At 36.1% G+C, this 13,109-nt stretch overlaps 2 non-coding genes across 2 annotated transcripts; one reads left to right on the forward strand and one right to left on the reverse strand.

Moving 5' to 3' along the window:
* Positions 1 to 10,101: 10,101 nt before the first annotated feature.
* LOC125766679 (U5 spliceosomal RNA) lies at positions 10,102 to 10,224 on the reverse strand. The gene has a single exon (XR_007418688.1). It is a non-coding gene; the product is annotated as a U5 spliceosomal RNA (small nuclear RNA).
* A 990-nt stretch (positions 10,225 to 11,214) lies between these two features.
* On the forward strand, positions 11,215 to 11,337 carry LOC125766681 (U5 spliceosomal RNA). Its single transcript, XR_007418690.1, has one exon. It is a non-coding gene; the product is annotated as a U5 spliceosomal RNA (small nuclear RNA).
* Positions 11,338 to 13,109: the final 1,772 nt, after the last annotated feature.

Below are 13,109 nucleotides of genomic sequence, written 5' to 3' on the forward strand. Positions count from 1 at the left end.
CAATACCATCAATGATCTGTTGTTGATGGGAAGAAAATGTCCCTCAACAAAGCTCAGCATATAAGTAGACATTAAGTAGAAATTAATTAGTTTTTAAGTATAGTTTATAAACCATACGGCCTGGCCGTCCTAATTGAAATTTAAAAAAACATCAATGATCAATGTTACCGCACAACAGTTATCACCTGTACCAGAGTCAACCCCTATGAATGAAAATCCGTTTACTGACCAACTTCGAGCGTGATAATTCAATCATCGATATCGCACCGGATGCAATCGAACTTCAACTTCCACAACCCCCAGATTGTGTGGGAATGATTCTTTCATTCGACCAAAACACCTCACAGATCAATTCAATTCATATGCGCAGTTTGTTGAGGGAAAGCCTCCAAAACATTTAAAGGTCACGGAAGATTACGAAAATACGAAACGGTACCATCTTCCATGGAGCATCTTTAATCTCGATAACCCCAAAAACCGGTCGGTTAGGGATATGGTTTTTCCTCCCTTTCTCTCTCTCTCACTCTTCACACCTCCGATTTAGGTGATTCGATCTCCTATCATACACACACACACACTTATTGATTCGCTGGCCAGATGTTTGGACGGTTAAGGTCGTGAACCGTTTAACTCGAAACCTTTGCTCCTTTTCAGCTGCACATAACTGCCCGCTGTACAGTTAAGTGGGGCCAAGTGGGTGCACGCGGTTTCCAATGCGGTTTTCATCCATCATCCATGCTTTAACTAAACCACGGTAGCATATTTTCAAAACCCTGGACAGGCGTTTACGGTCGATCACGGCATCAAAGACCGAGGTATGTTTTTTTTTCTTAGTTGGGAAATTTGTTTTGGGCTTTTTCTGTTTTATTGGTGGCTTTCGAATGATTTCAATTTCAAACTGCCAAGTAGTATAGGGCTTTTCCGATACGCTTTTCTCTTCAGATTTTTGGTTGACCTGGATTTTATGATCGTCAGAACACAGCAGTCTGTATTGAATTGAAAGCGCAGTATTGAATAATTTGAAATCCGATAGACGTGTACCGGTCTTGCGCCAATGCCCGTACACTGACACTTTGTGGGAATCTTCTTGATAGAACGATGAAAATTGATTGAAGAAGTGAAATTAAAAAAAAAAACTTAAACTGATTCGAAATCTAAGCTTATGGAATATGAAATCGATCATCAACACTATGCAGTGTGAAATCTATAAAAATTAAAGAAAAATATCACCATCTTCTACTACAGTTGACCCGCTTTTGCTGTGAAGCAGACACATCTATAGGCAATAGACAAACTAAGGTGAATTTCACATATTTTCCAAATTTACAGATTGTTGTCTTACTGAAACGTACACAAAAAAGAACACTGGCTCAACACATTAGAAAGAAAATTATTGAAAAGAATGAATTAGAAATGTTTCTTGGTGCTTCTTTATAAATGTAATACGATAAAAAAAAAAAATTAATTTTCTTATAGTCGAATATTACGACGAATGCCGCATTTTCATCACCGCAAGTGTAGAGTTGTAGGTTTAAATGATTTTATAAAACTTTTATATAGAAGACATTTTTCCTTGTATTGTTTTGTTTAATTTTGATATATATTATTTATTACTTTTATTTATTTCTTCCACTACATACTTCCACTACATTTATTTTAACTGAGGAATTTCGTATCGAAATCGAATGTTTTGAATAATAAAACTTTGAACTTGAATAATAAACTTGCGTTTGAATAATTAAACAATATTTTTACACATAAATAAAATGATTATGGAAGTACAAATTGTCGTTGAACATTGTGTACAATACAACAACATAAAAAAAATTGCAATTTCAATGCAAATGATGATTATTCAGCCTCCAAAATAATCACATTTTCCAACATTCCATACCGTAATACACAAAGGATATTTTCTCTAAAATCCATTTTAATTGAGTTGGAAAATCAAAAGTACAATAAAAAGCTCTTCAAAGTTTTTCCTGCACACAGATGCAAAAAAAAAGTATAATTGTATACACCATTTCGCAGGGAAAACAATTTCACTGTTACAAACAATCGAAACAGGAAGAAAATTTAAACCCAAATAAAAAATAATACAAAAAATTCTGTAACAAAACATAACAAAACAACTCGTACGATAATATCAATCGATCGCTGGAATGATATTTCAATTTGCTGCACAAGTGCAGTAGGAAATCGACATCGTTCGGAAACGGTGGGGAAGTATTTGTATGCAGATTTAATTGAATCCTAGATCGTGTTTCTACCTACCATAAGGGGGTTGGTCCAGTCTACCAAGCTAAATCGATTGGAATCAATTTAAAACGGCACTCACCGGTTGGGATTTCCCACACCGCGTTGTTGGATTTTTTGGGGTGTAATAAAATCAACCAAATCGGTGCAAAAATGTTTCCGAATGGGTAAATAGTTCTTTTTACATTGTTTTTTTTTGCTATCCCGAATGACCATCGAAGTGAAGCGAATTGAGCGCGAGAGCTATTAATCTAGAGAAATACAATTACGCGGCAAACTGCATTGATTCAGCCATGGAAAACGCCCGGCCTTTGCAGTCGATACAACGCAGTGTGTATGCAAATTGCAAAAGGACGTACGTACGAAGAGTTGACGTTTTTGGTGATAAAATTCAATCCAAATGTCAAATCGCCCGATAGTGGTATCGCACCAATCTGAGGCTAGTGTAAATTGTTTTTTTTCCTCGTGACTATTGCTCTTTAACAAGTGCGTTGAAGCACGAGATACAGTTCCCTTTTCATGTTAGTTTATAGTACAAAAGAAACACAAAGAATGAAAAGTTATGTTTTTTGGCAATTTGTATGCAGCAAAAAAGTATCGATCGTCTAACTTGAACTGTTCTGGAACGATCCAAAACTTAACCGCCACAATGCAGACGTTACGATAGCAGTTGAACTTCATAACTTTGGTCGTATCCGACATGACCGGGGTATCACGATTTTTCCAATCAATTTTCGAAACGATGACGATGCCTCGCTTCACCTTACAGCATTCGGGAATGATAGACGGGATATTGACTTTCTTTCCCAAAAACGTACCGAAACTTGGTCAGAATGAACATATGTATTGGGATTTGCGAATAGTGGTGTAAAATTGTTTCTTTTAGCTGATATCGTTGCCACACGCGCAGTTTGGGTTAAGTTCTAAACTCAACCAAGCTTTTCAGAACGCAAAACTGACTATTCGTTTATTGAGAATTCAAACTACAGAGTATCCCTGTCAATTAACAAGGCTGCGACATGAATAAGGAAAGCAAAGAAATTCCGTATCGTTCAGCCATCAACTTTAAACGGGGTTTGCATTCTAATAAGCTGTTCAAGTTCAAATTTTTCTACATAAAAAATATTTATTTGTTCGTTTCTATTTAAGCTACTTTTTTATCATGTCATTTCATTTGCTCTTTTATTTGTACTAACACATACATGTATATTATTTTAGAACTTTTTCTCTTATGCTGGTTTGTTTTGATTAATTACTTTATTTATTATTTTATTTGTTATTTATTATTATTATAGGGCCCTGTGGTGCATGTGATAAGCGGCTCCGCTCCACACGGCAGGATTGGGTTCAAATCCTATCCGGACCGTCCCCCCGTAGCAAGGACTGACTATTCGGCTATGTGGTAAAAATAAGTCTAGTAAGCCAGAAATGGCCGCCATGACCTCAGAGGCCGTTACGCCAAGAAGAAGCAGAAGATTATTATTATAAAATTTATTATTATTATTATTATTATTTGATTATTTTTTTATTTGTTTCATTGATTGATTTGTCTTATACTTTGGAGTTTGAAACTTACGTTGAATTGTCTTATGCTACACAGTTTTTTTTTTGAAATAGTTCTTTATTTTTAAATGAATGAAAAAAAGGAAACTTTATTTCACAATTTTTCCCTTTTTTAAGTTGAAAAAGTATGTTGTTAAGTGTCAATCACAGTATAAAATGAAAAAATTAATATACATCGAAAGACAAAAAAATAAAAATTATTACCTTTTTTTCCGTACACATTGTTTTCCTTTTTCTGTTTAGCACGTTTGATTATTACATGAATTGTTTTTGTTTTATTTTTGATTCTTTATGTTAGATACTAAACCATCAAGTAAATAACCTTTAGTCAACAAGCAGAAACACAACTTTGGAAAAATATTTTCAAAGCTTGGAAAAGTGTTATCTAATCTTACAAACCAAAGTCAATATTTCCATCTACTGTGTAGAATAATAACAATCTTTACAAACACCTTCCCTTCACATATATGCTTTCGTTTGGTTCCTCCATTGAATGAAGGGTTCGGCCCGTTGTACATCCTGTAATCATAGTGCCAATCATATCGATTTACTCGCTTTACTGCGGTACACCTTACTTTGTTCGAATTCTCGCACGATGCTTAACAGAACCGGAAACTAGAGCAAGAATCACAGCAAAAACTTGCTCCAAAACCAGAATGCATCCGGCCGGATGTGCGAACGAAACTAACCTCTGCCCAGACGGATCGGAAATGGCATGCGAATGGCGCCCTACAACATTGGGCTCACAGGTCCGGGACAATGAGCATCATCGCCATCATCATTCGCGTTGTGATGTGTCGCCCTACCGTTTTGTTGCCCTCTTCTTGAGCAGCTATTCCCCTTGGGAAAGGTTGGATGGGATGGACCGACGGGAACGGATAACGAAACATTGCGATGTAAGGCCACTGTACGCACGGCAACGCAAAACGTTACGATTGGACCGAAGCATCGTGATGATGTAACGGACGATGTTGGGTTCGCTAATTTAGCGAGAGAAAAAAACCCAATAATTACTGAAGATCGGTACATGTGCAGTCCGTCTCGTTTGATAAACTTACAGCTTACAGCTGGATACGACACAATGCCGCGAGACTGGTCAACATTGTCACGCTCTGATAAACGATGGCTGGAACGCTACTTTGTGGTCTGCAGAACATTCGGAAAACTGTCAGCACAACAATAACAACGAAACAGAATGTTTTAAATGTTTATGATGGAGAAAATTGACAGGTAGAAAGCATGAGTTATGATGTTACGTTTGTGGTAAATAAAAATTTTAGATAAATACAATGTGGGTAAAAAATTAAAGTGAATAATGGACTCTTTGAAGAATAGAAAATTTAGATTTATTGGACTTTTTTATGATTTATTTTTACACAATTTTTATTATCTTCTAATCCAAGAAAGTTGTAATAACTCCAGTATGGACGGATTCCAAAAGTATTATGAGCTTTATTGATCGGAATTTTGTTTAATTATACGTGTTAATCTAAACTTCTTGCGTTAATTTTAATACCTTGAATTCAAAAACATGCATACTGCAAATGACCCTAATTTCTCTACGTCCAAAGTATTCAACAGCTAATGCTTGTGTTTTAATTTTAACGAAAAATTAGCAATATGTAAGGGACGATAACGTGATCTTCAGAAAAGTATCTAAAATATATTTCGTTTTGTCTGCTCAACGTTGAAATCTAAAACGTAACTAGATCTAAGATTAGATCTAAGAAATATAAGTAAATATTAAGTATGAAATATTAAATATCTTAAAAGTTTGAGGAAATATATCAAATTTATTTAAACAGAAAGAACTTTTAATAACTTGTTGATATTTATTCGTTTCAGAAATAAGTCTAATAGTCTAAAAATAAAAAAAACGACTAAAGTTAGAATTTTTTCCCAGAAATAAAAAAAAAACATTTTGTAACAGTTACTACATGAAATGTCCTAAGCAACAGTAGGACCACAAACACCTAGTATTCCAGGAAATACCTTAAAGTCAAAAGAAAAAGGACATTTCTTGAATCATTAATCATAAATACCAACGAAAAACAGGCCAAAATCCAGTTGATAATAAAGTCGATACGTTATAATTATATTAACTTGCATAAACGAAAGATTCATTCGTCAGTTTTAGCCAATATGGAATATTGTAGGGACAATTTGTAGGACAGATAAAAGAGTCGAATATTTGTCTCCTGGACTAAGTCTAAAGCATTGGAAAATGAATATTTGAAAGTGGGTATTATTACAGTAAACAATCCTGAAAAACGTATCCATTCATTCGTAAATTGCGGTAGACAATAGACGCCCCCTCCTAATTATTAACAAGTAGAAATAATAACAATTTCCGTCACAATCACATTGTTACGCAGACCGGAAACTAACATTAAGTGAAGGTGCGGTGCGTTCTATTAAAAATAAATGCACTTTAATCGTCATCAACCACAACCGAAAGAATAAAAAAAGGGACAAAAAAATACGCACAGCTACCGGGAAAAAGATTCCATTGACCCAGTTAGCCGGCCAAACCATTTTCGGGACGGATCGATCAATCGATCGATCGATCGAGTACATCATCTTTAAATGGTCGACTCTTATTCTGCTCCAATTGCTATCTTACCACTCACTGGTGTGTTGGCAACGATCGACCAACAGCTCACGGAAACAAGCAGAACAAATGACTGAGGGCTTTGGGGCATGGTAATAAAATTTGATTGGCACAAAAACAAAAACTTTTGCCGCCATCGAAATGCTTTTAGGGGTGCCACACACGAGCATAAATCTCGCATCTACGCGCCAAAAAAAGTGGAAGCAAAAAAATGTGTCTTTCCTCAGCCACAAACTTGAACTGATTTTGGCACTTCATCCACCCCCATGGATGGGACCACAGTACAGTGGTGTGTGGGTCATTGTTCAAAAGGAGTATGTAGTCACGCACAAGGCGGAAAGGAAAAAGCATACGCACATAAATACAGTTAAAACAAAAGTAATGAAAGCAGTGAAGGGCATTTGTTGCGATTGTAGCTAACAACAACGTAAAAAAAAAACCACAACAGTCTTGTACGTATGGACAAAGGGGGAATATGATGATGGTAGCATTTGACCGAGCTTTAATAGGCACGTGCCTATGGCCTATGGGCTGACATAATAATTTGTCCCAAGTCATGCTCGTAATTGGGTCACTGTTTGGGGGAGAATACTAACTGGCAAGGTCTGGTCGTTCGTCAGTTACCGGAAATCAATACACACTATGCCAGGATGGAACCGATAATGGACATTGTGTAGGACATTTGTTTTTCACCTAAGTAAGAGATCTATAACAATCAGCATGTTAAAGTATTCAAAAGATTAAAGGAAATTATGTTATAGAACATAATTATTGAACACATAAGTAAATGCAAAATTTATTGAAATCGTATAACGTATAAAAAAATATTTCCAATGTATTTTGCTATTTGTATTACAAAAAAAATTATAATAAAAGTCTCAATCCATGGAAAATCTTCAATTTTACAAAATTTAACTTAAAAAAAGCATATTATCTAACAATGTTAAGGACAAACCAGTTTTTATACAAGAAGATAAATAATATTTTTGGCACTATTTCACCCAGTGCCCAGTGTCACTGTGTCACTTAACTTTTGAAGTAAATTGTTCCAAAGTATAAATCAATACTACTCAGCGAAGCAAATCAACGAAGTAGACAAACACACATGCTTTTGTCGCATTTCCACATGCTTTTTTTTCTTTCTTTCTACTTCCAATCTTTGTACACCGTTTGGTCCCCAAAAACTTCTGTCCAATAAACGAAATTGAACAGGACATTGGTGATAACGTCACCGTTATCACGCACCGGCCACGAGCAGTTTAATTGGTTTTTTGAAAAATTAAACACCCGAAACCCGAATGTCGTCGCGTACCGCAACGAGGCTTCATGGTACACGATGGTTGCTGCCTATATTTACAGAGAGTGAGAAATTTCAATTTCCAAAACCACCGAACATTTACCGCGACCACTGTTAACGAAGAAAATGGATTCGTTGAAGAAAGGAATCAATTATCGGTGTCATTGATTTGCTGACGTTTGTTTTAGTATCGCTTTGTTTGAGAATAATTGGCAGTTCCCGGGGCAGTTAGAATGACCAACAACGGGTAGATCATTTTTCAGCGAAGCTAAAGTTTTTTTTTACTTGTTTGAAAAAGGAATTTTAGCTACATCATACAACATATGATGTAAGCTGTAAAAAAGTAAATTAATATGTAAAACAAATAGTGCGATCATATGTTAAATCTCTGGAACATTCAAATTTCGTTTAATCAGCATTGCACAAAGTTTTTAATTTTGTTATGTTCTATTTTCTAGTATGTTAAACTTAATATTAAAAATTCCACAAGCACACTTTCGAATCCTTGGAAATACAAAAAAGCAGACACATTTTAAATATATTGAGAAAATATAAAATAATGAAACAAATGGTTTTAAAAGCATAACTATTTGTTTAATTAGTTTACGTTTTCCCAATATATTTCAAATTAAATTAAAACAATTATTACATAACGATTAAAACTCTATTAAAGCTGACTCAGCTCAACATTATCATACAATTTAGGGCTTCATAGCAAAACTGAGGCTATTGAATTTTTTTTGATAACAATTTGCATTTCATTAGTTTTAATGATAAAAACAAATGTAATTGGAATATTTGGCTACTTTTAATTTTGGTTTTGGACAAATTGTCTAACAGATTAAGATTATACGATTAACAGATTATAATTATCAGATTGATCTATCGACAATGATCGAAATGTGTTCATTCATTTTTCTTTTTGGAGGGTATTAAATTAAAAATTATTGTTCGAATTCGACATTACAACAACCCGAACAATCGATTCAATTACTATATAAATAGACTAATATTTACGATACAATTTAAATAACATTACAATGATTCAAGTATTTGTCTAATTTTTTTTTTGTTATTTCACTCCTTATCGTATTGAAACGTAAGAACGTGTAGAAACATTCCCTGGGCGAAAAAACGTTCAGAAACATTCCAACGTGCTTTGCTTACGGTGATACTCACACATTGACCAACGCGCGACGGAGATGCTCACGCACATTCTTGACCCACTACCATCACACCGTTGTCAAGACCGGAAGCAGATATCAATGATATTTCTTGCATGTCTATCGGTATCTTTTTTGTTGTGTTTTTTGTGCGGTGCTCTTGGCTTTGGCGCCCACCCTAACCGGCTTCTCTTCTTCAAATTAATTGTCATCCGAAGCGGGACACCATTTTTGCGACATCCGAGACTTGGATTCGATGCAATGAACGCTTCCCTTCCCGTCCCGTCCAACCAAATTCCATCCTTCAACCATGTGGCTGAGGTCCACCCGTCCCTCCAACCAGCATCATGGGTCATCATTTCCTGCCACCACTGGACAGAGGGTAGCCAGGGGAGAGTGATCTGCAGTCTTTGTTTCTACTGTTCGCTGCTCATCAGCAAACAAAATTGTTCAACTGTTTTTTTTTTTAGTCTTCGGGTATTGGCCACTTTGTCTTTAGCGGATGATCCGGAGGTCTTGGTCCGGGATGCGACCCAAATATTTGCACGCATGCTCTTGTCGTGATTTGTTGGATCTTCTCCCCACAACGGTCAGTACCCATTTCCGTCAGGCCGTTTGCTCTCTCTTGCCCTTTCTCTTTGGGCACCCTCTCTTTCTATCGCACTGTCTCTTCCGAGTGTACAGTTTTTGGAAGATCTAATGAAGGTCGCCGCTTCAGCAAAAGGGAGTTCCGGTCCATCGGGAGGCCGTCCCTTATTTCCTTCCACCACACGTTTGTGTGATAAAGCGGAATCGTTCGATCGTTTTCGGTGTCGCTATCGATCGTGATGTGTTGATGAGAACGGGGTTTAAAACCGTGAGATTTGCCGCTTCTTCCATTAGGCAGTCCAATCTGATCTGGCAGGGTGTGTGGATGATGTGTAGGAAGGGTCCCCCCCGGGGAGGTGAATCCGGAACTGATTTCGGTTTGTATCCAAAAGGTTGCACACTGTATGCGTAATTGAATTGAAGTTTAATGCGCCTGGGAGATCTTTCTATAAATACCTATGACAGTTTCATTTTACAAACAAAACTATTTAACTGGTGTTGTAAAGGAATTCGTGAAATGGATCTTATTAATATTTAAAGTACAGTTACATATCGAAACATGATAAGTAGAACGTTTCGGTTTAGATCTGCAATTATAAACATTTTTATGTATGGTTATGGCTCGATCCCATAAAGGATCGAGACGATCAAAAATTCAATTTAGACTCATTAGAGTATCCCTCTCCACGGAAATCTTTAGTAAAAGGCGAAAGATTTATTCGACAATTGAAGAGAGATCAGAGTGACTTCCAACGGCCAACATCGAACCACCGGATTGCCCACGTACGTGTTCTTCTAGCGATGTGTAAAGTTCGTTTCAATTTGTTCGTTCTTTTTCGTAATGGTTCCATATACCTTTGCAGAACGAATGAAACGGTGAAATAGAATAGAACCCCAAGGAAAGGGAAAAATAATGGTACCTGTGACCAAGGGGGTTCATTGCAAGGGTAAATAAAAAAAAATGCTCTAAATAGAAGAATGTTATTCTATATTAAAGACTAATACGTATACCTTCAATAAAATATTTTCTGGTTCCAAAATATTTACACCAACCAAAACGTATTTCAGAAAATTTATTTTTTTACAAGAAAGAGATTTGAACTAGGATCGATTAGAACAACGCACTTTAAAGCAACCGCAATTGCCGATTGTGCTTTTAAAGCAATCAATCTGATTGAAGTAAATACTGATATGGGATGGGCAGGAAGACATTGTTACAGACATTGTGACATTGTTATATTTTAAATTTAATAAGGAATGTAACTAAATTTTTACTGTTACATATGTAAAACACAAAACGAGGAAGAAAAGTTTTTTTTTATTCGTATTATTTGTACGTAATGTTAATCACATTCTTGCTTATAATTAAACTTTTCTAATGCTCGATGTAGTTCGTTTGCAGTGTGTGCGTATTTGCATATTTCCATGTTAGGGCAAAAGCTAATGTTTACCTTAAAGAGAGCCTAGAACGGCACGAGAGTTGCCAAAGCGGCACTAAATCTTGCAGTGCGTACCGTTTGCTCTCTTTTGGTATTTCTTCCCTTCTGTTACCTTCGACAATTCTCTCTTGTCGCTTGTCTTGGTATTAGGGTTGCAGAGAATGTTCCATTTTTTTTTGCAGGTACGAGTATGATTCCGTATAAAGGATCACAACTGCAGGATAACTGAAAACGGTATGCATCGCTAGAAGAACACGTACGTGGGCAATCCGGTGGTTCGATGTTGGCCGTTGGAAGTCACTCTGATCTCTCTTCAATTGTCGAATAAATCTTTCGCCTTTTACTAAAGATTTCCGTGGAGAGGGATACTCTAATGAGTCTAAATTGAATTTTTGATCGTCTCGGTCCTATATGGGATCGAGCCATAACCATACATAAAAATGTTTATAAATCGTAAATCTAAACCGAAACGTTCTACTTATCATGTTTCGATGTGTAACTGTACTTTAAATATTAATAAGATCTAATTTATTCGTTAAAATTTTAAGTACAAATTCCTTCACAACATCAGTTAAAAAGTTTTGTTCGTAAAATGAAACTGTCAAAGGTATTTAAAGAAATATCTCCCAGTCGCAATAAACTTCAATTCAATTACGCATACAGTGTGCAACCTTTTGGATACAAACCGAAATCAGTTCCGGATTCACCTCCCCGGGGGGGACCCTTCCTACACATCAGTCACACACCCTGCCAGATCAGATTGGACTGCCTAATGGAAGAAGCGGAAAATCCTTTATGGGATCGAGCCATTACCTTAAATATAATATAAAAAATAATCGTAAATGTAATTCAAAAGATCTATTAAATATCTTAGATAATTGTATAATGAAAGCAATGAGCTATAATTAATGCGTTTTGTATAATAGTGTTATTTTCGAACAATTCGAAAAAAGCAAATTTGCTCTACCGACAATGAATCGATTAATTTTTATAGTCGATTATGTGAAAATCTACCAAAAAACACGTTCGTTCTAGGTTCTAATCTCAATTGAACTAATTATGCTCCAGAGTTACGCAGAATGTGACGATCAAATCACACAAATAGCCATCAATTATATTTCACAGGCCAATAATCACATACAATTGATTGTCGTGAGGTAAGATTGCAAACATTCCTATTAAATTCATTCCAAATCGTCATAAAACCTCTTATTTATTACGAAAATTTTGGAAAAAAAATAGAAAAAGTTCACTGTTGTTAACATTTTTATACATTACATTGTGTCCTTGATAACTTTGCTATCTTTAAACATATTTAGTAACAGATTATCTGCGTTCGATAGAATAATTATGGAAAAATGGAATGAAAACGGATGACACAGTGTTGAAAGTTGTTTTTTGAAACACTACATGAAACTGTACGAAAGTCTCTCCCAACAGGAATAAATATCCTACAATAATCAACGGATCAACAAAGAACCATATTATCTTAACTGATCTTTAAGTCTTCAGTTAGTATGAAGTGCTCGGCATGAATTATTGTTGTAATATAATCTGAACAGTTCTCCTCCGAAAAAAACTTCCAATGTTGAAAGGAGTAATAGAAGAGAAAAGGTAAGCCTCACTTCACCAGTCTATTTGGAATCTCGAAAAATGGCACCAACATAAGAAAACACATCAGTATAAACCTATTTTATCAGCTTCCGCGCTGGCGTCTCATTAGACAATAGGCTCACGGACACTTCCTTTCATTGATTGTACCAAAAACCCATACAAAAGGGTGTAAATCATCAACACCGAGTGGTATGATAAAGCATTTAACTACCGTACCATAAAACTCGAATTGCTCGTAGCGCCCCAATCGATTTATGGGCGGATTAGCCGATACCGGGCCGATTAACCCAATGGGACACAACATTTTCCGACCACTATACATCTTCCCGAAACACTTCCTATGCGTTGCGAACCGTAACCGTAACGGCATTGCATAAGCATCCCAAAGGGACATAAAAACAAAACGGAGAAACCTCTCGTCAGAGCTAAAAACAAAAGTAGCATCACTAACAGAAAGTCGAACTGGCGAATATCGGTGCGATCACCGTTAAATTATGCCGCCAACGGGTTTTTTTTCGCAAACCCCCCATATCAAACGCGCCACCACCAAACCAAGGCCAACACCGCAAACACTTTTC

The sequence above is a fragment of the Anopheles funestus genome, chromosome 2RL (assembly GCF_943734845.2).
Source record: "Anopheles funestus chromosome 2RL, idAnoFuneDA-416_04, whole genome shotgun sequence".
Taxonomy (NCBI): domain Eukaryota; kingdom Metazoa; phylum Arthropoda; class Insecta; order Diptera; family Culicidae; genus Anopheles; species Anopheles funestus.